Consider the following 25,682-nt stretch of genomic DNA (forward strand, 5'->3'; position numbering starts at 1 on the left):
GGTAGATCTTCAGGAATCAAGTGGGGATGGGTCTCTTCAGCACCTGCCTGCTGTCACAGGCAACCCTGAAGAAGTGCAGAAAGGTCTTTCTGGCTGTGCCCAGTGAGACGTGGAGGAGGTGTCCAGGTGACAGGATGGAATACATAGTGGGTCCAGGTGGGAGTGGTGTTGGCTGTCCTCTCTTGGCCTGCAGTGGGTTACAGCAGAGGTGAGAACATACTGTGCCACCCCCCAACCGCCCCGTGCTGTCACCTTGAACAGGAAACTCCAACAGGCAATGAGAATCAGCCTCTCAAGAGTCTGGACCCTGGACAGGAGAGATTTCCAGGGTGCCACCTGCTTTCTACCCAAGGAGCAAAGAGGAGGACTTCCACCCAAGTCAAAGGAGGTGGTGATCTCCAGTGTCTTCCAGTGAGTAGCATGTGGAAATGTAGGGTTGGCATACTTAAGTCTTTTTTTGGTAGAAAGAGAAATTTCCCAAATGTTTAGATATTGGCAGAATTTATAAAAACACCAGACAGCAAGAGTCAACACAGGGGCTGCCAGTTGGCAGCCTCTGCCAGGAATTGAGGAGTCTTGGAAGGATTTTAAGGAGGGGTGGGCATCATCTAGTTTGTATTTCAGTAAGATCTTGGGGCAGTAAGTAAGGGGGTATATGGGCAAGAGAGGGTTAGGCTTGAGGCCAGGAGACCTATCAGGGGCCCTTGCACCATTCTAGAGAAAGAAAGCAAGCCCACCTAGTCAGGTCAGTGACCATGGCATGAATGGAGGAACAGTGATATTCCTGATGAAGAGTTGGTAGGGCCTGGGTCTTAATATGTGCACTGCAAAGGATGTCCCCAGGCCAGGGAGGCCTGCTCTACCAGTGAATTCCCAATCCATCTGCCTGGGCAGAGGCCACCTCTCTGTGAACTCCCACCACTGTGTGTCTCTGGTCTTCACTTCCTGGGCTTGGAGGGTAAATCATTTTCACCCAGTATAAAGAGAGCTAAGCATCTCCAATTCCTTCTCCCATGTAGGGAAATCATTAGGTTTAACCTACCAGCGTTAAGATTCCTTACAGGGTTTCATATTCATACCTAGACTTACAGGTACAGACCAAAGATCAGAGGGAGTATGACAGAGGGAACTTTTGCAGGTCCCCTGCAACTGAGCCCTCAGACTGGCCATGATTCAGAGGGCTGAGAATGGATGTAGAATTAGAACTTATTTCTACCAGACTTAGAGGAAGGGCATGCCAGTGGGTAGGAGTCTCAGACCCCAAGTGTTTAGGACCAGGTAATTATCTCTTTATCCAATTACTCAGTTATTATGCATTTAAAGCCTGATGGTCATAGGCTACCATACGTGACTGACAAATTCACGGACAAATTTAAGCAACTACAGGGACTGTCGGTGGAACAACATGGGAACATGGATACTCTGATGGTGAGATACAAGACAAACTGTCTGAAGGGATGGAGAAATAACCTGAAAATACTTTCTGGAGTGGGCTGTCTGACTAAGATCTTTCCTTTCAAGTTCTGTGAATTTTTTCCATATGCCTACACAGGGCCTTTCAGAGAACAGGAACATCCAGAGAGACTATGGTGCCCAAGAAGAGATTGTCACAGTTTGGTTCTCATCTTAAAGGTCTGGCTTGAGCAAGCACAGTGAAACTTGTCACAGGCTGTGGGTTGAATGTAGAAGTTCTTAATCTTCTCTATTTGCCCTTCTTTTTCCCACTCGGTTGTTGCCAACCCTTATTTTATAACACTAAATAACGCTAGTCTCATTGCTTGAGTTATTGGTATGTTCTAGGCAGTGCAATAAATACTGTGCATACATTATCACATTAAAAATGTTTCTGTTATCTGTCTCAGAAGTGAGAAAATTGAAGTTCATAGAGGTTAAGGTTAGATAAGTGATGGGCCCCGGCTTGAACACAGAGATGTCTGTCTCCAGCTTCTTTACTCATCACCACCATGACATACGTACTGTTCTACCTTAGCAAGACACTTACTTCTGTCCCTGGAGATTAATCTGGACAACCTTAGAGATCATGTAGAGGTCAGATGGAATTCTGCTTTAAGAATCATCTAATCTATCATTTTCAGATGGGAAAACGGAGGCTTAAAGAGATTAAAGGCCTTTGTCCAAATCCAAACAGCAAAGCCATACATGGTGGTGCACACCTATAATCCTAATTCTGGGGAGGCTGAGACAAGAGGATTGCCACAAGTGTGAGGCCAGCCTGGGCTACATAGTGAGCTCAAGGCCAACCTGAACTACATAGTGAAACCTTGTCTCAAAAAAATAAAAAACAAAAACAAATTCAAACAGTAAGTTAGCAACAGGGTCAGGGCATGACCCATGTCTGGCTGACACTTTTGATCTAGTGCTCTCTGTATTATGCCATGGCTTGCTTAAACCCAAGCTCAGCTCCTTCATCCTTTCAGCCTGCCTGACTGTATGAATTCCTCACTGAGGAATGCACAGCTGTCTTTAGGATGCCAAGTCCATCCTAATGTACTACATCCTGTGGGAAGATTTCTTCTAATCCCGGTTCCCGACTCTTTTTCATATAAACATGGCTATTCAACAATTTCCTCCTTGTTTATTACTTCACAGATTCCCCTAGAGTTTATAAATGGGACATGGTCAATCTCATGTATGATTCCAGATTATCTTCACGGTGAATAAAGACTCAAGTTCTAATTCTGGTTGCATTGGTATATGGCTGAAGGCTTTTGACATGATGTTTGCTTGCCAGGGTAAAATGTCCTGCACATGATAGTTTCCATGTGCACCATGGGCTAGAACTGGTTGGGGAAGACTACACTGGTATGTGTGAGGAATGAAAGACAAGCACAATGTGGAAATGTTCTGTGTACATGAGGAGGGGGGAGGGTTTCTATGATACTGCATGTTCAGTTCTAGCGATGACTTTATTGTGAGGGTTTGCCCTTCTTTGGTGCATTGAATTACTTTGAAATGATGATGAAAGAAAACACTATTAGTATGTTTTCAAAATGTAAGTTATTGATCTTATCAGCCTTGTAATTTCTTACAAACATTTTTACAAATGGCTGAAATCCAAGGGAAACTGCTCTGGAGCTGTTTCTCACCCAGTGTAGGAGTCTCCCTCTGGAGTTTGGGATTCACTGCCTTCAGAGAAAATCTGGCTCGCTTGTGAAGGGTTCTCATAGCTTTCTCATGTTGAACTGAAGATCATCTTCCTCTAACATCTACAGTTAGTCTTAATCCTACGTTCTAGTATTATTCAGCTCTTTCATGTAGTTTCTTTCGACATTTATAGGACCACCCTGAGGGAGAGGGAACATGTTGTTTTACTTAGTAAAATTAGGACCAATGGGTAATATTAGATGGGGTATATGAAGATATTGCTCTGATTCCTTCCTCCATGACTTCTGTCTCATAGCCTCCTTATAATAATGAAAACAACAACAACAATAGCTCCCATTCACTGAGTGCTTCTTTTGTGTGAGGAGCTGCCCTATGCACCTTGGGTTACATCAAGTCCTGCAGTGCTCACAGCCACAGAGGAAGATCTGTTATTATCCCTATTTTATAAACAAAAAATTAAGGCAAGGAGGAGGAGATAAGGAACTCACCCGTGGTTAAGTTGAGATCACTACTTGCACATAGAGTGTGATTCTAGAACGTGTACTTTTAATCACTAGACTTTTAACCCACAATTTAACTGCATGATGTCTTCTTTCTTTTCTACTCATCACTATTAAAATTCTTAAAATATGATGCCAGAATTATGCATAGAACTGATGGGCTGGTAAGTTCAGAGTGGAGGCTGTCCAGATCTTAGTTGGACACTGTATGATTATAACTGTAGCCTAAGATCACATTTGGTGAATCTGGCAGCAACACCATATCCTGAACTTGCATTTGACTCAAATAACTCAGGTCATTTTTTTACACTGGGTCACATAGTTCTGTTTTTGAAATTGATTTTGAAATATAGGAGACAGGTGTGTATATACTTGTCAAATTTTTAATCAATAATTCTTTTAAAAAAGGAAAACATGCAGGTCACAGAGTATAATTTGATGGTGTAGAGTAATGAGATCATGGACAATTTTACCTTATTTTTGAAATTATTTCTTTTGTGGTTATCATGATTCTCTTATGCAAGAAATGATCAGTAAAGCAAAAATGGACTTTTTAGTTTGACCTGTCCTTTTTGCTTGTTATGCATTGTGACAGTCTTGACTCTGTCCCTCCAGCACAGCAGCTCTCTATTGTGACAGATGGAAAGTCTGCCATATCTTCTTCCAAGTGGAGTATCTCAGATGGATTTCTCAGAGGGCAGGGATAGAGCACGAAGCTCCATGTAATTTAATCTAGGGACTTCATGTACTGACTTCATATAATGGACTGAGCTCAGTAGTGACCTGTAAGTACTTTAACAAAACACAACTTAGAGCCATTTGTCAACCAAGGGCTGGTTCTGAGGTGCTGGTTACAGATTCAGGGTTCACCATTCAACATTTCAAGAGCTATTTCTGAGAACCTCAATGATACTGGGCACTCTTCTAGGTTCTATAAATGTAAAGATGCGTAAAACAGCATCATATTCCTCAGTGGCTGGCAGTCTAGTGTCCCTGTCTCATAAACTAAAAACTGTGATCATGCAGATATAGTTGGAAACACCCAGAGGAAGACCTTTTGGCTAGAGGATATCATTGTGAACAAGAGGAACCATGTATTTTCACGAGCATATCTCTCTATAGCTGATACCTGAATCTTCTAACTGAAATCCCACTTTTTTCTAAGATTCCTCTCCTGTCTTAATTAAAGGGAAAATACTAAAGGAATGCTGTAGTAGCAGTGCTACCTCCTACCATTTCCTCATTGGGAACCTTCAGTTGTTCTAGAAGCTCACAGTACAAACCTGATTCCTCCTGCCTGATGCTCAAAGCCTGGATGCTGTGGCCCATCCTGATTAGTTGACATGCTTCTGTCCTTTTGTTTCCTTCAGTCACACCAACCACTGTGCTGTCTCAGGTCCTCCATACTCCCCCTTCTTTGCTCTTGGTGAGATTGCCCCCTGATTTGACATGCCCTCTATTTGACAAACCCATGTCACTTAGCTTCCTGTCACTGTAACAAAATACCCAAGACAATATACATATAAAGAGAAAAGGTTCAGTTTGGCTCACATCTTGGAGGCTGCAGCCCACCATCAATTGTCCTCATTGCTTGGGGTCTGTGGTTAGGTAGCATATCACAACAGGGAAGTGTGGCAGAGCAAAATTGTTCACACCATGACTTGGAAACAGAAGAAAAAGAGGAAGGGGCCACAGTGCCACCATCCCCCTCTAGAGCACACCCTAGTGACTTAAAGACCTCCCACGGGTTCCCACTTCTGAATGATTCTTCCACCTCCGACTAATGTCATGTTGGAAACTAAGTCTTTAACAGGTGACCATTTGAGGATATTAAATACCCAACCTATAGGACCCTCTCTCCCCTTCCACCAGCCAGATCTTGCCTGTCCAGTCTTCTGAGATCCCACTTGCATTCTTTTCCCACAACAGAACTCCCTCGAGTGTCCCAGCTCCTGCTAATTTCTGCTCTTCATGGAGAGAGTATGATGGTCTCTATTATACAGTATAGTGTAACTGCTTGTGTAGTCGTGTTTTCTCTGGTGCTGCTTCCTATGGGCAATCTTATTTCTTATTTATAACAGGACCCATGGATATTATTCCAGCTGTACCCAGCAAGTGTAGATCATGGACACCAGATAAATATGTGCTGTTTTAGAAAGTTGTTTTATTCCAGAAAGAGAATTAAAAGTAATTAGGGTTTTGATTTTTCTATCTTGTCTTTATCATCCTTTTCCATGTATATTTTCCTTCCTACCCATCTGAACTTCTTCACTTTATTTGAAAGTTCCCCCTGTAGCAAGACTTTCATTTTCCCACCATAAACAACACGGGCAGTTTTGTTGTCTGCTTGTATGTGCAGCTTTCCCCGTCTGCAAGCTTTCACAGGAGGCCCTGAGCTCCATCCCTGCTCAGAATTTTCCACCAGGAGAGAGGCTCCAGTAAATGATTACTCTTTGGTCAGCTTGAGTTATTGGACAGCTAAGAGCCCTTTTTTCTCTGGGGCTCGTATATAGAAAGGGCCAAAACTCAAAAGAAATGGAGGCACCCAGCAGGCACAGATGGGTATGATCCCACATCTGTGTCCTGCTTAGCTCTTAAAATCATTACCATTTTGCACCAGGATGCCTTTGCTAGGATACTTTCCCACTCAGCACTATGGGTACAGAGCTGCCAGCCCCTACTTTGCTCCCAAGGAAATCCCTCACTGGGCCCTACCCAACTCTATTCTGCTGCACAACCCTATCACAACTTTACATGATCTATAAAGATGTTTTCTTTCATTGGCAGGTGAAGTCTGGAGCAAGACTCTGAGGACTCTGTCCTCCATGCGGCTCACTAGAAAAGGGGCTGTAAACTGTAAGTAATTTTGATTGACGTTTTCCACACTGACTCAATAAGGTTATGGGTTCAAGACCAGTCCTGAACCTGATCTTTAGCAGCTATGCATTGTACAAGAGAAATGTTCAACAATAAGTTAGCCAGCATGTAAAACACAGTGGAGCTCTAATTAGATTATGTCTGAATGTGACAAAGCAGCCTTGTAATATGACATGCTATTTAATGAGATTGTATTGATTGGGCATTAAGGTGGACTTGATGTGTTATGTGTAACATGAATGCTGGGGAAGGAAGATCTTCAGTCTGCAAGGCTGACCCAGGCCTCAGCTACTGCTGTGCATAGGGCTAAGTATGGAGGACAAGAGGAAGTGGCAACACCGTGAGTTCCCGAACAAGGTCAAATTCATAGCCTGCACTTAACATTTAAACATCTAGTTATTTCTGGGGAGTCAAAAGGAAATACTGCTGACCACTTCCCTTCCTTCTACCCAGTAAGAGCTCTACTTCATACAATATGAACCTAAGTATGGGCTCATATGGCCCCTTCCCACTTGGCAAGAGTCTGCCCACCTGTAGGAGTTGGCTGAAGTCCAGCCTGAACTGTGGAGCCTTTTTTGGAAGCCTAGCTAGAAATGAGTTCTTCCTCTTCTGAGATTTGTAGCATTTACATGCTGCCCTCTCCTCTAGCAGGCCCTTTTTGTGCTCTCACCAATGCGGGCATGAGCTCCCAGAGGATACAGTCTGGGATCCCCACAAGTTTGCACACTGTACCTTAAGTCCAGTTACAGTTGGTGATTGTCAGCCAGATGACTGGGCTGCCCTGGGCTGGCAGGGCTCCTCCACTCTGCTCTGGGGATGCCCGAGACCAGGTTGCTGCTGCTGCTACGGCTTTGATAGTACATTGGCTTCCAACCAGTCCATGGAATTATAAATGATTAACTGTTATCAGCGCACATCTTCACCTCTGTGTAAAAATAGATTGACTGTAATGAGTATTTGAATAAATCATAAGAATGGCTGCCCTGCAATCGGCTAACATCCTGCCTATGGCTGCCCGGTGAGTGAGCAGGGCGCCGGCCCTCCCGCCTAATGGCCTGAGATTCAGTGCTGGTCGCCTCTGTGATTGATGGTCCTGGGCTCCCAAGGCACCTCATCTGCAGCCCGGGCTCAGGAGTGGTTGGATCCCCAGGCCAAGGGGGTAGAGAAGGGAGCCTCCCTCCCTCCATCCTGTTCCAGGAAAGCCTGCCTGGAGATGGGGCTTGGGGTGGGCTGGGGAGCCAGAGTAGAAGGCAATAACCTTTGTGGGAATCGATGTCTCCTTGCACCGGAGGTTACAGGAACCTCATAAGTCAAGTCAAGCATGAACCTTAATGACAGTGGAGCATAGGGGAGACATCCATCTGCACCTTCCTTCCCAGTCCTGGAGTGCAGCCGAGCATCTCAGCACTGAGCCACCCACACCCAGGGAGAAAGTTCCCTTGCGGGGACACTTGGACCTCAGTAAAGACTTGGGAAGAGCAAATTTCTTCAGGTCCCAGGACTCTGAAATGGGAAGGGTTCAAATGATCTCTCAGGCAGTGTTTTGCCAAATCCATCTCAGGAATGAAGAGCCTGCCTTCTGGAGAGGGAGGAAGAAGAGGAGAGAAGGCAGGCTCAGAGTGATGGGAACCAGGTAAGGAGGAAGAAGTCTGAAGGTCTGAAGTTTCAGAGAGAAGACCAATGAGGCCTGAGTTCTAGTGGGAAATAATAAACATTTTAATTTCATTCCAGTGGCATTCAGTTACTAGGCTGTACTACAAATCACCTCCAAAACAGAGTGAGCTGAACATTTATTGTGTTCATATAAGTCAGGAATTTAGATAAAGCAGTGTGAGGACAACCTGTCTCCACTTTATCAGGTCTGGGATTTCATCTGGGTCAGCTGAAAAGCTGGTGCTGGAGTCATCCACAAGTTCCTTCATTCTGGACTTTGAGGCGAGCTGTTGGCTAAGATATTAGCTGGGGTTGTCATCTAGGCCCAAGTGACCTCTCCATGTGGCTTTCTAAGAGGAACATCTTGAGAAAGAGCAAAAGCTAGGTGGAAGCTATATTGCCATTGGAGGGCCAGCTTATGTTGCTGCAGTAATCTTTGGAGAAGATAACCTACTACAACTAGTATTTTCCAAGTGTTTGCTAGCAGTCCGGTATAACTAGTCTCATATGTTTTCCATAAAGAGTGAAATGAAGTCTTCTATAAGGGGGAGATGGGTTACTTCTAGAAAGACAGACTGTCTTAGATGAAACAATATCTGAATTTCAAGAGCTCCTCAAGGCCAAGCTAGACTTCCTTCCTGGACAGGACATGGTGATTCTGGGAGTTCCTGTGGCTGGTAGAAACCTCACCCTCACGGGCCATCTCCACAAGAGTTCGTCCGGCATGCAAGTTGTAGCATGAAGTGTCCAGTCTAGAGGTGTCTTAGACCTGTCTTGTATCCACAAGGCATGCCCTTTTTGGCATCCAGATTGCCTGCATATCTATCAGTGTAGCCTTCCAGCCTGGGGTGGTTTTCAGCTGAAGATCAAGGTCGTAATGTCGACAGGGAGCTGTCTTGCCAGGGATAGGGAGTTCTGAGCAGCCCTTGCTTCCTGGCCTGTCAGGTCTTCTGCTGTACTCTGATCTGGGGAGGGACAGCCCTTTAGGAACCAGGTTTTCTTCTCTTTTCCATGTTCATGATGCAAATCCAGTTGAAATTTGGAAGAGAATCTGAGTGCTCTGGCTGCCTTGTTATAATTTATGGAGACAGAAGCAAAATCCAAACAGCCAAAGGGTAGGTAGGAACCAAGCCAATCCATCCCTGACCACCACCCCACCCCAACACACACACACAAAGGGCTGAGATTTGAGAAAGGCTAATGGGGGGGGAGGGGCAAGTGGTTTTGGTTTTGATGAAAAGGTGCTGGAGTTTGGTAAGAAAATCTGGGGTTTGTCCTTATCAGCTTAATATGAACATTAGTAACCAACATTTGCTGAGTACTTCTGCATTCTAGGCACTGCACTAAGCACTTGGGTGCTTTGTGAGGTATAATTTGATTGGCCCCTGGTTTACAGGATCCTATTATTATCTCTGAATTATTATCACAGAAGTGAAGGCCCAGCACATAAGAGAAATACACTAAAAAGTAACAGTAAGCTGGCAGCAGCATTGAAATCAACTTACAACTCTATTCTTGACTTAAACTACTTCATTATTTGATCAGTGCACAGTGGATGCATATATTAAAGTTATCATACTGAATCCTGTTAATGTGTGCAATGAATATGTTAATAAAAATTAAAAGTCACTGAAGTTTTTTAAAAGATTATTAAAAGAGCTTCAGTTTACTTTTCTGCAAAATGGGGGTTCTGATGATATCATCATTGAAATGTCACCTTTAGTTCAGAGATTCTAAATACACATAAGATTCCAGAAACTTGTTTAAAGTGGGCCCTCTTTATGGAGATGGATAGGTTGGTATTGAAGTACGGAATGATTTTCTGTTCTTTCCCCTGCCAGGAAAGTAATGCTTAATTTGGGCAGGTGAAGGAAACAGATAAAAACATACAGGTCATTTAGATTTTCGAGGCTCCACATTGGAGGGAAATATGAATCCCAGCCTTGTGACTTAGCACCTTTGTGATCCTTGGCACATGACTTTGGTCTTGAGATTCCTCATTTCTAGAAAGGAAATGAGATTGTATAAACTTCCCAGAAGTGCTGTGGGAACTCAATAAAACCCAGCATGTGAACACACTTAGAGCCATTCCTGGCCCACAGTAGGTGCTTAATAATGGTTTAGTGACTCTGAGCCAGTAAAAAAATAAAAAGTGGAGTTTGATAGAAAGATTATTCCTTTCCATCGCTTCTCACAGAGATGGTCAAGAATTTTGCCTTTAACTGTACTCTCCATAAAAGTTCATTCATACACTATTGATATTTTAATAATACACATTAGCATCTTGCCCTTTGACAAATGAATATTGAATGAGCAATAAAGAGGCAAAAGAGTAACCAGGTCTACCGCTTTGTAGAAGCTGGAGTCTTAGGTGGTTATCCGAGGGAATGCCCTTTTGCAGAAGCCTTGTGACTCACCCTGCTCCCCAGTTGACCCCTGGAAACAGCTCTTAAAAGGAGCTCAGAGTGCAGCCAGCCTGGCCCAGTCTGAGCAGGATTTGTCCTTCTTGTTCCTTTCTCTTGGCTGGAGGGGACTTGGGGAGAGGAGAGAAGGTCATTAAAGTGGGGCTAAAGGGGTAGAGATTTTGCACCGCAACAAATACGTTGGATCTCACCCATTAGTTTTGCAAAAGGTGTAGGTTTCACACTCATGCTCTCTCGGGCTCTGTAAGTTAAAAGTCTACAGACAGCCAGACAGTGTGCCCAGGTGGTGGTGGGAGCCAGTGCTAGGGGCGGGGAGTGCTCAGGTTTGTAAGACAAAGTTCCCTGCCTCTTCAGGCATCTGTTTCCAGCCCCACTGCCACAGCCTCCGATATCTTGTGGCCTCCATCTGGGCTGGGAGTCCTTGAGTGTACAGAGAGCAGTGACTGGGGCTCTTTGAGGGTCCAGCTTAATTGGTGTGATTTAATGACATTTCTGGCAGATTCAGATTTATATGGCTTTCTGAGCTGCAAATCTGCTTTCTAAATGTAGAATTTTTGTGGAGTGGTAAAAAATAATGGCTGTTCTGTGATTCCTGCCTCCCGAGCTAGGAGATTGCAATTTACATTATGCAAATAGACATTATGCAATCAAGGCACTTTAGCAGGAATCTGGCGGCAGCGAGGCCGCTGATGAGAAGCCGAGGTCTGCAGCCCTGACTGGAGGGCCCCGGAAGAGGAGAGAGAAGTGGGAGGAGGTGGGCCAGGCAGGGAGGAGGCCGAGAGTCTGTTCCCCTGGCCCGCGGAGGCAGAGTGGAGCCTGCCCGGAGATGAGCGCATCCCAGAAGCTGCCAAAGCGAGTCTCTCAATTAATGGCTTTGTTTAATCATACCCCCTGTCCAGAAGAGTATTGTCTTACGGATAATTTCGTTTGCCTAACGAGAGTTTGCTAATTAAATCTCCTTTCAGTTGGTGTGACTATGCCTGCAGGAGAGGGGCTATTTGGAGTCTTCTTCATAAACCTTTCTGGAGAGGGGCTTGAAAGAAGGGATGGGGGAGGGGAGAGACTGGGAGGAAGGGAGCACTAGGCCTGCTGTGAGGGCTCTGAGCCGGTTTGGCAGGATGGTGCCCCCTGCCCCTGCCCAACTCCCTTTCCCCTGTGCAAGGGGAATGAAGATGCTCATGCGTCCTTGTCCAGAGGAAGGGATCTCCCGCGTGGCTCCTGACACCCCAAGTTCATGCACAGGAGGAGGTTCCGCAGGATTTTCAAGGGCTGCTTTCAGCATCCCTGGCTGTGGGGATGCGGTGGCATTGAGGACCCCTACCCTTGCCTTCACCATTATCCAGCCAGTCTGGCTCTTCAGAGAGGAAAAATTGCTCCAGAACTGGCCATTTCTCCAGGGATAGTTAGCTGCACAAATCAAAGAGAAGATTCCAGGTCAGATTCACTTATCATCAGAGGACAAGGAACGGCTCCTGTATGCATAAGAGCCCAGCACTGTGCCCAGTTAACACTGTGGTGCAGCAGTCCCTTTATCTGCTATTTTGCTTTCTGTGGTTTCAGTTACCCTCATTCATCAGTTGTCCAAAGCTATTAAATGAAAAACTCCGGAATTAACAACTTATAAGTTTTGAATAACTTATAATTGTTCTAGTTTATTTTTGTTGTTAACCTCTTACTGTGCAGAATCTATAAACTATACTTTATCATAAATCTGTATGTATAGGGAAAAACACAGTGCATGTGTACTGTACATATTGGGTTCCATAGTACTTGCTGCTTCAGGTGTCCACTGGGGTTTTAGGAGTGCATTTCCTGAGGGTAAAGCAGCACTTCTGTATGTGACTGTGTCACTCTTGGCTGGGCCACTCCCAAGTGCTCCTTTACTGTTGGCAGGCTAAGGTCATCTTCCTCAGGGCTACACAATTCAGCCCTGCTATACTTTCCCAGCTTTGTCTCCGGCGCTTCCTCCTTGCACTTACAGACACACACAAGCTCCTACACTTGAGACCCCAAGCAGTCTGGATTGCAGTTTCCCCTGTTACTCTGTACACTTTCACCCCTCTGTGCCTTTGCATGTGCTGTGTCTTTGGAATATTCTCTGCCTAGGAGGCCCCTGTTCCTCCCATAACGTCTCCTCTGTGGCTGTTCTCTGATGGGTCTCCTTTGCCTCCCCCAGCCTTACACTGCTGCTTTCACTTGCTCTTTCCCTGTAGGCCATCACAGGATTTCCAGCGCAGTTATCCCAATTAAGGACTGATGGCATTCTTCTCTTGGTATCAGTGCCTAGAATTGTGCCTGGCCTGCACGGCGGGTTAGGTGATAAGATGAGTGGATGAGGCAAGGGGAAGAGGGTGGCATAATGGAGGGAGGCTGTCTAGTGAGCATCCTTCACACGCACGCACGCACACAGAAGCCCCAGGCTGGTTGATGGAGGGGGTCAGGCTGATTTCTGTCACCTGCCCCTCTGTCACCTTTATTTCACACGTGCAAAGGCATTTCCATTGTCTGGCCCCGTGCACACTGTACAGCAATGTCTCATTTCACCCTGTGAGGTATTACTTTAGCAGATGGAATGGAGGTGAGTCGTCCTCATCAGAAGGGCAATGAAAATTCTTACCACCCCCATCTTCCGCTACCTTGGATGTGGCACTTCTTCACTGCTTATGATGCCAGGGCTCATGTGTGCTGGGTGGCCCGTGTGTGCCTGTGGGTCTGTGTCTGTGTGTCTCCAGTCTGGGACTGGAGAGAAGCACAGCCCCCAGGGTTGGCCTCTGGCTGCAAGTTCTGGGATCTTCTGGGCTGTTGCCTAGCTGGCAGCCAGGATGTCATGGTAGAGGAGTCTGCCTTCCGTGCTGGGGAGGGAGCATCCCTGGAGATGTGGCTTAGATCTTCTTGTATTATGTGTGAGTGTGTGTGTGTGTGTGTGTGTGCGTGTGTGTGTGTGTTTGAAGAGAGGAACTTGTGTCTTTCTTGGTTCCTGAGTTTTCGTGCTCCACTTGTTGCCTTCTGCTCCAGGGATGTCTGATGTCTGTCCAGGAGCTGTCCTCTCATCCAGGATTTCTATTATCTGAATTCCCAACTAGGTTATTCTTTCTAGATACACAGTAAGTGCTCAACAAATGCTTGGCAAATGCACCAATGAAGGGTTGTGTGTAGTTTGGTGTCAGACTGGGTGTGAGCATGGTTCCTTTATGCACTGAGCTGAAGCTTGAGATTAAATGTACTCATCTCAAAAGCAAGAGTAATGATAGCCCTTCTTCTATCTTCCCAGAAAGTTTGTGGTAAAGGATTGGAAGAAATATGTGAAGGTGTTTTATAAACTATAAAACACTGCACAAGTATAAGAGCTTATTATTATAATGGCTGCTACACTTGAAGTGAGCATAGTGTTTGAAAATTAGCAATTCTATTTTCAGGAATATAAAATCAGCCAGGGCTGATTTGAACTCTGAAACTTATGGAGCAATCACTTAGAATCTGATTCTAGACTTGCCAATTGTGGAGATTTTTAGGTATTAGAGCCCTGGCCACAGAACCCTGCCCCTCCCTTTCTTGGCCATCAATTGGGTGGGGAGAGGAATCTGAGGAAAGTGGATCGTCTTCATTTATGCCACCTGTCCCCCAGTGACATGAGAATCTGTTACTAATCTGAGTCCTGCCATTGCCTATGCTCCATGCAGCATTATCTTAGCAGATGCTGTTCCCCCTGCCAGGAAAGCCTTTCAGCTTCCCCCACTGGTCTTTTGACCTTCTTAGGCAAGCTACTACCCTGTCTCCAGCTCCCAGGTTACCAAGTATATATATGGTTTAGGGCACTTATCACAGTGTGCCTGTGACTGTTGATTATTAATGCCTGTCCCTCTTACCACAGAAAATACCACCAGGGTGGGTACTGGGAATTCTGCTCCCACAAATGTAAGGGACTGTCCTCAGCTCACTGGGCAGAGGTCTTCAGGTTGTAGCTGTGTCCTGTGGATGGGAAGCACCTGCCTGTTGCTGACCCGTACAAGTAAGCAGCTGCCCACTGAAGATGCATATGCTACCTACAACATCCTCAGCTCTTCCAGATTCCATCTCTTGGGGGCGGGATGGGCCCCAGCTGGTGGCTGATCTGCTGGAAGCCCTCCCAGGGGCCTGGCATCCTGGCCTTCTCCTCAGATTCAAGGCATCTTGTCTCCTGCCTGCTCTGGGCTTCTTTCCCCAGGCTTTCCACTCCCAGCCCCAGGCAGCCTCAGCAAAGTGCCGTGGGGCTGGGAGGCTTTTCATTACCAAATGCACTGAACCTATTTGTGAGTGTTTTGCAAAGTGTTTAATCCAAGGTGTTCCCTCAATTAAATTAGTGCAAACATCTGTGTCCCACATCCACCTCCATTTGCATTCTGTGCCATTTATTACAGCGGGAAATTGGAAGGCACCTTAGGAATACTTAGGACTGAATTAGGCTAGGTAGGGGTGGGTATCTGGGAGAAGACGAGGGACCTGTGAAGTTGGCCCACAAGGCAGATCTGGCTCTAGCCTAGGACCTGTGAGGAGTCACTCTGGTTCAGGAGACCACAAGGAGGGGAGGGGGATAGTTTCTAGTCTTGAGGAGATGGGGTGAGCTTTGTTAGTGCCCCTGATTCCCATCTGGGGCCAAGAATGTGCAGAGGCAGGAAGAGTTTACTGCCATTATCTTACGACTTTAAACCCAATTTAAAGAAAAAACTGTGTCACACTCAAGTGTGACAGGGGAGCCCCTCCCTGTTGGAAGGTGGGGGTTTTCCTTTATCCAACTGCTCAGCCTTGGTGACTGGTTAAGTGTGGGTGGCAGCTTCTCCTCCCTTTCATGTAATTCCTGTACTGTCAAGTACTTGAGGAGACCTACCATTACACTAATCTAGGAAGGACCGAAGAAGAATAATTTCTCTGACAGGTGCTGTGATAACAGTATCTGTTGTAATCCTCCCACCAGACCTCTGAGACAAGGATGAACCAGAGAGCCAGGCTGCAAAAGGTAGAGCTGTGCATTCGCCAGTTCACAGCTAGAAGGTAGAGTAGACAGGATTTGAACTCAGATCTGCGTGACTCCAGAGGCTCCCTGCCCATTGGGGATGGATCTGAATCAGGGTCCTTGGTGCCTCCCCGGACATCCCACCCCATGTTATAGCCAGGTGATAGAGAGGCCTAGGTCCTAGCCTGGCCCCTCTTGGGATTCCAGGGGACCTTGTGCTGGCCAGGCTTGACCCATACCCAACTAACCAGAGGGGAGAAACTCTGGCTTGTGGGTGCCAGAGCAGGGAGAAAAGGACAGGAAGTCTGTCTGGGGAGTGAGGAGCAGGCTCATGTGTTTCTGAAGAAGCTTTAGAGATAACCAAATTTCTCAGCATTAGTGGAAAAATTTCCTAAGCAACGGAAGGTTTAGTGGACAAGGCAAGGGTCCACACCTGGGAGGTCTCTGAGGGGTTTTAGGAAGGATGCTGCCTTTCTTAGAGGCAAAGTATGAAAACAGATGGGAGCTAGGGACCGGGGTGAGAAGGGGATGGGAGGCTGCTGTGGACTTAGCTACCCAGGATGAACTTAACACAGAACCATGCAGGCCCCATCTCTAGGCTGGACCTGGGGCACGCAGACCTCTGGGAAAGGTCCACGTGTGTTACTGGGGTTTCACCTACAGAAGTCTAGGAGCAGCAGAACACCCCGGAGGTACTCAGGAGCTGGGCTGGACACTTCCTCCTGGTAACCTCATACCAGCTTTTGCTCTGTCTTAGCCTTACCTTCAGCATCTGTTGAAGCGTACTGATAAGAATTAGAATTGTTGGAATATTAAGGGAAATGATAGATATGCTTGTTGGTGGTTAGGGACTCAAGACGTCCATCTATGTCTTTGTTTCCCCATCATGCCATTGCTCCTGTGCACCTTCTCGTCTAAGACCCTGGGCTTTGGTCCTGGGTATGGGATGCTATGGAGTGCTATGGAGATGAGGGTGGCCTTCCCTGTTTCAGCTCCCCCTCCTACTTTTCCTCTTCTCTCCCCTCCCTCTCTCATCAAAAGACTTTAATAAATGCACCTCAGCATGTGGCACTGCCTGGGGCTTTATAAGAATGAATGGCTTATCCCAGCCTTTGCTTCGCAGAAATGACAATCTACAATCCAAACACATTTATTAATCACTGACTGTGCATGGTACCCAGTGCTAGGCACAGTGGGGTCAGCTCAGGTCCTCCTATCTCCTCCCAGCAGTTTTTTTTTTTTAATTGCTAGATCCCAGTACCATCTGCCTTTCCCAGCAGGATTTTTGGCTTCTGTGCTTTTCTGTTTTACACATGAGGATCTCTTTGCCTAGAATGTTCTCTGACCCCCCCTGTTTATCTTGTTAGAACTCCAGTTTCTCTGCAATGGGTGATAAGTACGTGGGGACAGGGTTTATTTTCTGTGAGCACCCAGTGCACACTGGGCAACCTTCTGTAACTTTATCACATCAGTTTTTAATTATGTCTACCCCAGAAATGCTTTAGCTCTAGTAAAGGGTTCTGTAGGCCAGAGGATAGAATATCAGAGCCAGCATGGGCCTAGGGTCATCTCTTCTGTTCAGCCTGCAGAATATATCATGCCTCGTTCCTCCCTAGACAAGGAGAACCCTCACTCTGTTATTAGAGTGCCTTTCTCTCTCCTTAGCCTTTGGCACACAATAAAAGCTTATTTTGTTGGACAGCCTCAGTGGCCTCCATCATCACTGGCCAGGCTGAAAGGCAGAGAAGAAGCCTCAATCTCTAGTTTCCGGGTTGTTCAGCTATTCTATGAAGTATTGGTTCTCTCCTGCCCAGCGTCCTACCCAGCCTCAGGGTTTGGGATCTCCAGCTGGAACCAGGGTAAGCACAGAAGAAACACTCCTTAATGTATTGTTCCTTTTGCCAAGGATATTTTCTTTTCTCAAAGTCTTTCTTTTCTATCTGGATGGCCAAATCCTTTCCATCTTCACTAGCTCCCAGGCCACCTCTTCCACAAAGTTTTAGATCTTTCATGGGGGAGCAGTTTCTTCCTTCTGCAGCCCCTGGCTTGAACTCACCCACGCCGACCAGTGTCACCTACCTCCCAGGTAGCTTTGCGCCTATCCTTTCCCACTGAGCTGGGTCAATATGGGGGCCATGGCTGATGCTTCCGGTAGCCCTTGTTTCAATTGGTGTGGTGCCTGACACATTCTGGTTGAAAATACATGATCCCTGAACATAAGAATTAACTGTTCTGCTGCTTCTGGCTTATTTGTGAAGGAGGCATCTCCTCTCTTCCTTGACTTTGAGTCTTCTGCCCTGAGTTTCTAATAAGACCTATGGACACATTTGTCACCAGTTGCTGGAAACTGGACTCTATGGCCAGCAAAAGAAAAACAAGTGTTGAGTTCTGCTTGGTGTCCAGAATGGACTGGAATTACTTCAGCATAGGAGGACTGTCAGGTCCCAGGACACCGACACTATATAGGTAAATTAAGTAAAATGAACTGTTCAAACAAGAGAAGAAAATAGTTCAACTTTGTTTATATTTTTAAAAATTTCATCCTTTAGACAAGAGAAAGAAATAAAAGGAATAAAGATAGGGAAACAAGAAGCTAAACTGTCATTATTTGCTGGCGAAATGGTACTCTACATAGAAGACCTAAAAATTTCATCCTGTCTAGACTTATGTTTTTTCAATGTGTTCCATAAGACAAGTCATATATTGGTAGTGTGTTTAGTATGTTGTGTGTATATCTATATCCATGGGCACACACACATGCATGTATGCGTATATGTATATATCTTGAGGGTATCGTGATATTTTTGCTGATAGAGTTGTGAAAATGGCTTGGGCCCTCAGTCCATCAGGCCACTGTCTAGGAGATGAGTCTTTTGCACATTTGCTAATGTCTCTGGACAAATGCCTCCTGTTATGGCCTCACCTCATGCCTAACCCTTTACAACCTGAATCTTACCAAATGGCAAATCCCTTAAGAAAAGGAACCCGAAGATTTATTCCCCTGTGAATCTCCAAAATCTGGCACATAGCTGGCCCCTCGAGAAGTATGTCTGGAATGACACTGGTATGAATTGATGAAGGCTGTTGTTGGAGATGGCTGAAGATATGGCTCAGTGGTAGAGCCCTGATTTGAGCCCTTGAAGGGAAGAAGAAAATAAAAGTCTATGGGAGAATCATTCAAAGTGTTTGTATTTTACTTTGGTTTTATCTTCCACTATTTATTTCTAAACAGTATCCTTGGTGAATTTACTGGGAAAGTATCATGCAACAAATAAACAAGTACAGTACATGAACAGGTTCCGGCTGGGTCCTGGGGTGACAGGCTTGATCTCAACTTCTTTACATTTTTTTAAAACAACAAACACATAAGAAAAATTCCTAATGTGAAATTTCTCTTTCCAGAAAATAGATCAAACAATACATCATGAACTCTAAATGCACATTACCCAGCTTTAGCAATTTTTGGTCCTTCCTTATTCAACCGGGTCATTTGAAAGAAAAAAGAAAAAAATCCCGGACCTCATATCATTTCCTCTGCAAATGCTGCAGTATTCCATCAGCTTTAGCAATTTTTGGTCCTTCCTTATTCAACCGGGTCATTTGAAAGAAAAAAGAAAAAAAAATCCCGGACCTCATATCATTTCCTCTGCAAATGCTGCAGTATTCCGTCTTTGGGAAGCAGCCAGCCCTCTGAAAATACAATTGTGTTGTAGGAACTGCAGTGAGCCCCACTGGGCACTGCCAGGGCCCAGAACAAGGCAGGAGGGTTGGAAATCCCTGGAGAAAGGAGAGAGGGAGGGCTTAGGGATGATTTTTGCATTGATGATGCTCAGGCTAGGTTTCTAAGCTTAACTTTTTAGGCTGCCGTATTGAAATTTCAGAACCAGAGAGTGGATCTAACAGATAAGGAGGGAACAGGAGAGGAAGACAGGCCCCTAGAGAGAGCCAGGAGCACACCAAGATGAGAAAACAGAGGCCCAGAAAGCGAGGGCCTCTTGCCAGCGGCTGCACCCCCAGAGATCCACAGCCGTGATATCAGGCTGGGACCTCACAGCATATGCAGGACCCCTGGCCGTGCCAGGCTGTGCCTGCTTTTTCATGTACCCAGATTTCTTTTGCCAGGAATAGAGCACTCCTGAGCCCCCAATAGGCTGTGGGCGGTGAGCTGTGGGCAACCCCTTGGTCCTCTAGCAGCTTCCAGGAGGGGGCCAGAGCTTGTAGCCCCTGAATCATGGTCGGTGGCATGTGACTTCTTCTTTCTTCCTGTACAAGTTGAGCACTTGCCACCCTGCTGTCTGTTTTTCCTTGCTAAGGTTCAGTTCTAATTATGTTGATTTTCTTCATCCCACCCCCTCCTGGAAGCTTATTAGGTTGAATATTTTTATTTATTATCATTTCGCCCAACTCCTGCCAGCATTTCCAATTACTCTCCCCGCTTCCTTGTAATTGTCTTTCTGTAATGGCTCTGAAACAATTGCGCTAAATGAGGTGTCTCCTGCAAGATGAGAGTCTCACTTCATTAAAGGCTAATGTATTCTCAGCTCCAGCTCTGTGGGGCTAGCTTGGAAAGAAGACATTTAAACAGCTTCTTTTATTTTATAGAGAGCAACTTTTCAGCGACAAAGATGTCTGTGGGTTATATGTGTATGTGTGTGTGTGTTGCCTGGATTTTAATTTAAAGAAAGTTTATGAAATAGTCCTCTTATCGATAAGATTGTGTTCTCAGGTAGTTGGGATTTGTGTAAATGAGGCACAAGGGTGTGGGGTGGAAAGGGGCCCTCAATACACAGGTCCCCTCTGCCTTTCTACTAGTTCCCACCCCTTCCTCTCTTTTTCTCTGTCTGCTGGATTAACTCCCAAACATCTTCTTGCCTCCATTCTATCTCTATCTACCTCCTGCCCAATGAGCTCAGATTCCACTGTAGGATGCCCTTCTGTTATGCATTGTTTTGTATGAATCAAGTCTTTTTTGGTTTATATGTCCTGATTCATGCATTCATTTATTCATTTTGTGTTGCTTATTCATTTGTACTTTTGTCACTCATTCAGCACATGCTTTTTGCCCACTGTGTGCAGGCACTATTCAGGCTGGGGATGTGCCCTTTTAGAGAAATAGAGGCTGTTGATTCGTAAGCAGGCGCCTCTGCTACAATATGTTAAGTGCTGTAATCAGGCAGAGGCAGACACTGTGTGAGTAGCCAGGAGGGCACCTCAGAAAATCTCATGGGACCAGGGTAGGCTCCTAGAGGCAGGGTGGTCCAGGCTGATACCTGGAGGCTGTGGAGTTAGCCAAGCGGTGAGGGGGTAGGTGGAAGAACTCCAGCAGCAGGAACTTTGTGAATCAAGTCCTGGTAGCCAGAGAGCGTGGCAGGTGAGGAGGAATGCAGAATTGTCCATCTGGCAGGTGCATTGCATGGGATAATGGCTAGGATGAGAGGTGGGGCTGGAGATCAGAGAGTCACAAGGGACCACATTCCCAAGGGACCAGAGGTAGGGTATCCAAGAGTTCTAAGCAGGAGATCCATTTGGCCAGATCTGTGTTGGCCAGTATGTACAATGGATTGGAAGGTGTTTGTTGTTTTGTTTTGTTTTAAGAGACTAAGAGAATTTATAGGCAGCTGTCACAAGATAAAGTGATGACCTGACTGAAGGTATGGCTGTAGAATCAGGGAGAGCTGTACATGTTTGCAGGATGCCCACATGGAGAAATAACAAGCTTGGGGTGCAGGGTCGTGGGAGGGAGATGGGACACGGAGGACAAGATATAGGTTTCTGGCTCAAGCAACTGGCTGGATGTGTGAGAAGGCCTGGGAAACCAGATAAGGTGTGACTCAATGAGAGGTCTATGCAGTCCCTGGAGGTTGTGGGTCTACCATGCACAAATCCTAGCAGACACTGGCACCTTGATCACTATCATGGATAATAGACAAGGACTGGGAGCACCTCCCCTAGCAGGGGCTGTGGGTTTTATAAGGGTTCATTTCTTTATTCTTTTTTTTTTTGTTGGGGGGGTAACCAGGGATCAAACTTGGTTCCTTGCGTTTGCGAGGCAGGTGCAAGGATTCATTTCTTAAAGGGCCGTGGATAGACGCTGCCGAGAGTTCCTAAAGTCAGTTTGCTGAGCTAAGCCCTGAGCTGAACAAGGTCACCTATTGGCTCCGGCTTCTACCCTCAGAGCATGACCTGTGCCATGCCTTGGCATGTTGCCCAGGCAGCTCCTGTGCCAAAGGACTGCCTCTTCTAATGGAGATTTTAGTTCATAGTCAAGAAAGAGTAGGAAGGCCCATCAAGACTGAGTTGGAAGTGGAGAATTTATGCCTCTGAAGCATTTTCCTTAAGGTCCTTGAAAGCATGCCCATGGCAGTGGTATAATGGCAGTAAGAATCACAATAATACTTTGTCACACTTACTGAGTCTTGATGTTTCCCAGGCACTTTTTCATGCATTTACCTGTACATATCTCATGTAGTTCTCATGTCAGTTCTATCATGTAGATATTATTACTATTGTCATTATGACAAAAAGGAGGCAAGAAGAGAAACAAGCAGACCACCAGGTCACCCCAGCTTGCACTTTCCTTCTCAAAATAAAGGAGGGAGTCCGGCCAGGCCAGAGCCAGCTTGAGTATATGCAAGGCCCAAGAGAAGGGCTTGGCCCTGTCCCTTCTTGCTGATTCCCTTGCTGTTCTTCATGCCCCCAGGTCCTTCAGGGCCCTGTGCAAATGTCACCGACTCTTCCAGGCACAGCTAGTATTTCCTTCTTCTGTGGTTCTCAGAATATGTACATTGCTCAGTTATAGCCCTGTTTGCAGTTATTTCTTTGCATGTCTGTCACCTCAGCTCTACTTTGGGTTTTCCTAAAGAAGAGATCTTGTGCACCCAGCATAGGAGTTGATCCATAGTAAGTGATAAATAAGTGCTATCAGGCAGGCATGATGGTTTTGGGGGGAAGTCTGTGGTCAAAATAAAAGATCCCTGCTCCCCTCACTGTCACTGAAGAAGCAAGCTGCCCAGATAGGCTCCAGGTTGGATTCCACACCACTGGGGACCTGCCTGGTAATAAGGGGCAGCTGCCAGGAACAAACTCTCTGCACTCCGAGAACGTGTGTGGGCCGAGGCAAGTGCTCCTCCTGGGTGGGAGGACAGAGGAAGCAGAGTCTGGCTCGCTGTTTAGTCTGATGAGGTTCTTATGTAACACCAGGCTCTCTCCGGCTCCCAGGGACTGAAGAGAGCGCACACCAAGGAAACCAACAAACGGAGACACACACTGCTTGTGCTGTTGGACAACTGGAGTGAAGAGGTGTGCACATCTGATGTCTTCAGCAAAAATTTAGCACCAGGGCAGTTTCCAAACTACTTTTTACAAAGAAAATGTGCCTTTAAATAGCCAAGTTTAAAAAGTTGCCAATAGTCTTCCACTTCCCCAAATGTTAAATCGTGCTCTTGATTGCTTGATTACAAGGCTCTGTGGGGTGCTGGAAGGTTCTGCCCTCCAGAATCACCTCTTCTGCAGCTGTGGAATCAGGGCTCTCTGGTCACAGGCTGAAGACAGCCAGTGAGGGGAGAAAACCAGGAGGAAGGAAGTACAGTTGCCTCCTGTATCGCTGGGCTCTCCATCTACAAATTCAACTAATGGAGGACGGAAAGTACTTTGAAAAAAATTGAGCCTGTCCCGAACATGTCAGACATTTTTCTCTTGTGATTATTTCCTAAACAATATAATATGACAACTATTTACATAGTATTTACATTGTAAGTATTATCAACAATCTATAGATCATTAAAAATATATGGGAACACTGGTATAGGTTCTACACAACTACTAGGCCATTTTATTCCTGTGAGGTACTTGAACATTTGGAGGTTTTGATATCCTTGAAGGATCCTGGAACCAATCTCCCAGGGATACCAAGGGACAACATATTGTTCTAATTCTGAGAGCCAAAGATCTAAGTTTTGAAGTGTGGTCATTAAAGTGTGACTTTGGACAAGAAGCCTCCCCTTTCTGAGTTTCAGTTGCCACATCTGTAAAATGAAGAAAAAAGTCAATTCTGTCCTGCTTAGCTCACAGGCTTGTTTGGAATATCTGTATCCTGTGCTATGCAGGAGATCACCATCACTTGGTGGCACTGCCTCTCATCTAGGTTGGGTCACAGTTGAAAGGAAGAGCTGTTTATTCTGATCAAGTTAGTGCTTTGGTCAACTCTCTCTTCCTCCTGCTCTGGAGCTGAACCCTACCTGTGCCCTATTTTCTATAGCACTGAGGGCAATGTCAGGTGAATGCTAAATCTGAAGTCCCATGGACTTCTTAGATCCAGCGGGAAAGATCTCCCGAGCACAAGTGAAGTGGGAAACTTGCCTGTCCTCTGAAGGACAACAGGTGGTTTAAGGTAAGAAGTCTTAGACTCCTGGAATGGAGCTACACAGAATGTTCCCCTGTTGGGCTGGGTGGTGGAGCACTTGTCTAGCATGTGCCAAGGTCTGAGTTTCATTCCCAGTATGGAAAAAAAAAAAAAAGCAAAATATCACTTTGTTCATTTCACTAACATTTATGAATATGTAGTCCTAACCTTTCAGAGTTTGTAGTACAGCAAAGATACCAATTTAGTATCCACTTGTCTCCATTTTGTAGATGAAAAAATAAGGCCATCCTGGAGGGAAAGTGACACACAGCCACTTAGTAGACCTAACAGGATCCAAAACCTGCACTATAGAGATGCAGTGAGCTAATACATGCTCAAGAAGTCAGAGCCATGCCTGGTATCACCAAATGAGGTTTCTAGGTAGACACGCTTCCATTACCTTCCAGACTCCAGGAGTGTTTCCTTGATCTCACATAAATCCTCATTGGCCATGAATCCTAGCCTTGTTCATAACTTGAAGTAAGCCCAGCCCACCTCCAGGATGAGGTTGACATTGAGAGGACAGGAATCACAGTGATCCTCAGCTGTTGGTCCTGGCTCTATGGGAGCATCCTGGGCATTTTATTCTTTCATTGAACTGAAGTTTATGGAGCATGTGCCACATATTAGTTCCAGGGCTAGATTGCAGAAAAGGACCTGATCCCTCAGGAAAGTTATATTTCAGTATGATCAGGATGGGGTGTTAGGGGGTGGACAATGAATAATAAAAATACATGGACTTTCCAGATATAAGGAGATAAAAGCTGGAGAAGAAGAGGAGGGTTGGGTGTGGCATGCAAAAAGGGGATAGGTTATATTGACTTCTGGAAATTGTCCTGCCAAATGAGGCAGGATTTTGGTGAGCCTCTGCTCAGCGCTAACAGTCCAGGGTCTCTAAATCTCAGTATTCCCAACAAATGTTATTAGTACTTAAGATTGTTCCTGCTCTATCCAGCCCCTACCCACAGCTAGGAATAATGCGTCTCAGCACCAACTCAATTTTCACCAGTATCCCCTTGGAGGGCTCAGTGACCTTCCTCTGGAATCAGGGGCAAAGAAAATATACAAAGACTAGGACTATTCCCCTGATACTCCTTGAGCTGAGTTTTCCTATTTGAAAGGGGAAACCTAACCTGCCCGGAAATATGGAGGGATGGGTTCCAGGCTCACTGGCTGTGGTGAAGCTTCCAGCCCTGAACAACTGGGGACACACTTCATTCCAGGGCAGGGGCAACAGCAGGGAAACTGCAGCAGCATCCCCATCTATGTGCAGGGAAAAAGCCATGTCTCCCTTCGCTGGAAACGGTATTGATATCGGCCCCTAGCCCTACCCCAGCAACATGGCTACCTGTGTAATTGGTTTTCTTCTGGAAATCAAAGATGTCCTTTGAACTTCTGTGACTCTACCCCCCTCAACAAGTGGGCCCCGGGACTGGGACCCTAGGATACCATTATAAGGGACTGGTGTCTTCTAGATCACCTCATAATTCAGGAGCAACTGGACTTGATTTTGATTGCACTTTGTGCCCAAATAAATAGCCAGAGCCCCACTTAAAGGATGGCCCAAGCAGAAATGTGAAGGTGAAGACCTGAGGAAACTTAGATGTAGAGACCACATGATCTACAATTCTTCTCAAATTTATGAGTATGCCTGGGATCCTAAGAGGTCATCTTGTTCATTCCCCAATCTGTAGGAAGGCCTGCACTTAACC

At 45.8% G+C, this 25,682-nt stretch overlaps 1 protein-coding gene across 3 annotated transcripts in view; it reads left to right on the top strand.

Moving 5' to 3' along the window:
• Positions 1-261: 261 nt before the first annotated feature.
• Positions 262-25,682, top strand: part of Pknox2 (PBX/knotted 1 homeobox 2) — a 196,603-nt gene continuing 171,182 nt past the window's right edge. For 2 of the 3 annotated variants that reach the window (XM_010628692.3, XM_010628691.3), the window contains exons 1-2: positions 262-411; positions 6,414-6,482. The gene's annotated coding sequence lies outside the window, so the exon portion shown is untranslated. Of the gene's footprint in view, positions 412-6,413; positions 6,483-22,787; positions 22,869-25,682 lie in introns of all 3 variants that reach the window. The other variant, XM_010628693.3, reaches the window with a different exon arrangement.

This window comes from Fukomys damarensis, unplaced genomic scaffold (genome assembly GCF_012274545.1).
Source record: "Fukomys damarensis isolate Sample0158 unplaced genomic scaffold, DMR_v1.0_HiC HiC_scaffold_16, whole genome shotgun sequence".
Lineage (NCBI taxonomy): Eukaryota > Metazoa > Chordata > Mammalia > Rodentia > Bathyergidae > Fukomys > Fukomys damarensis.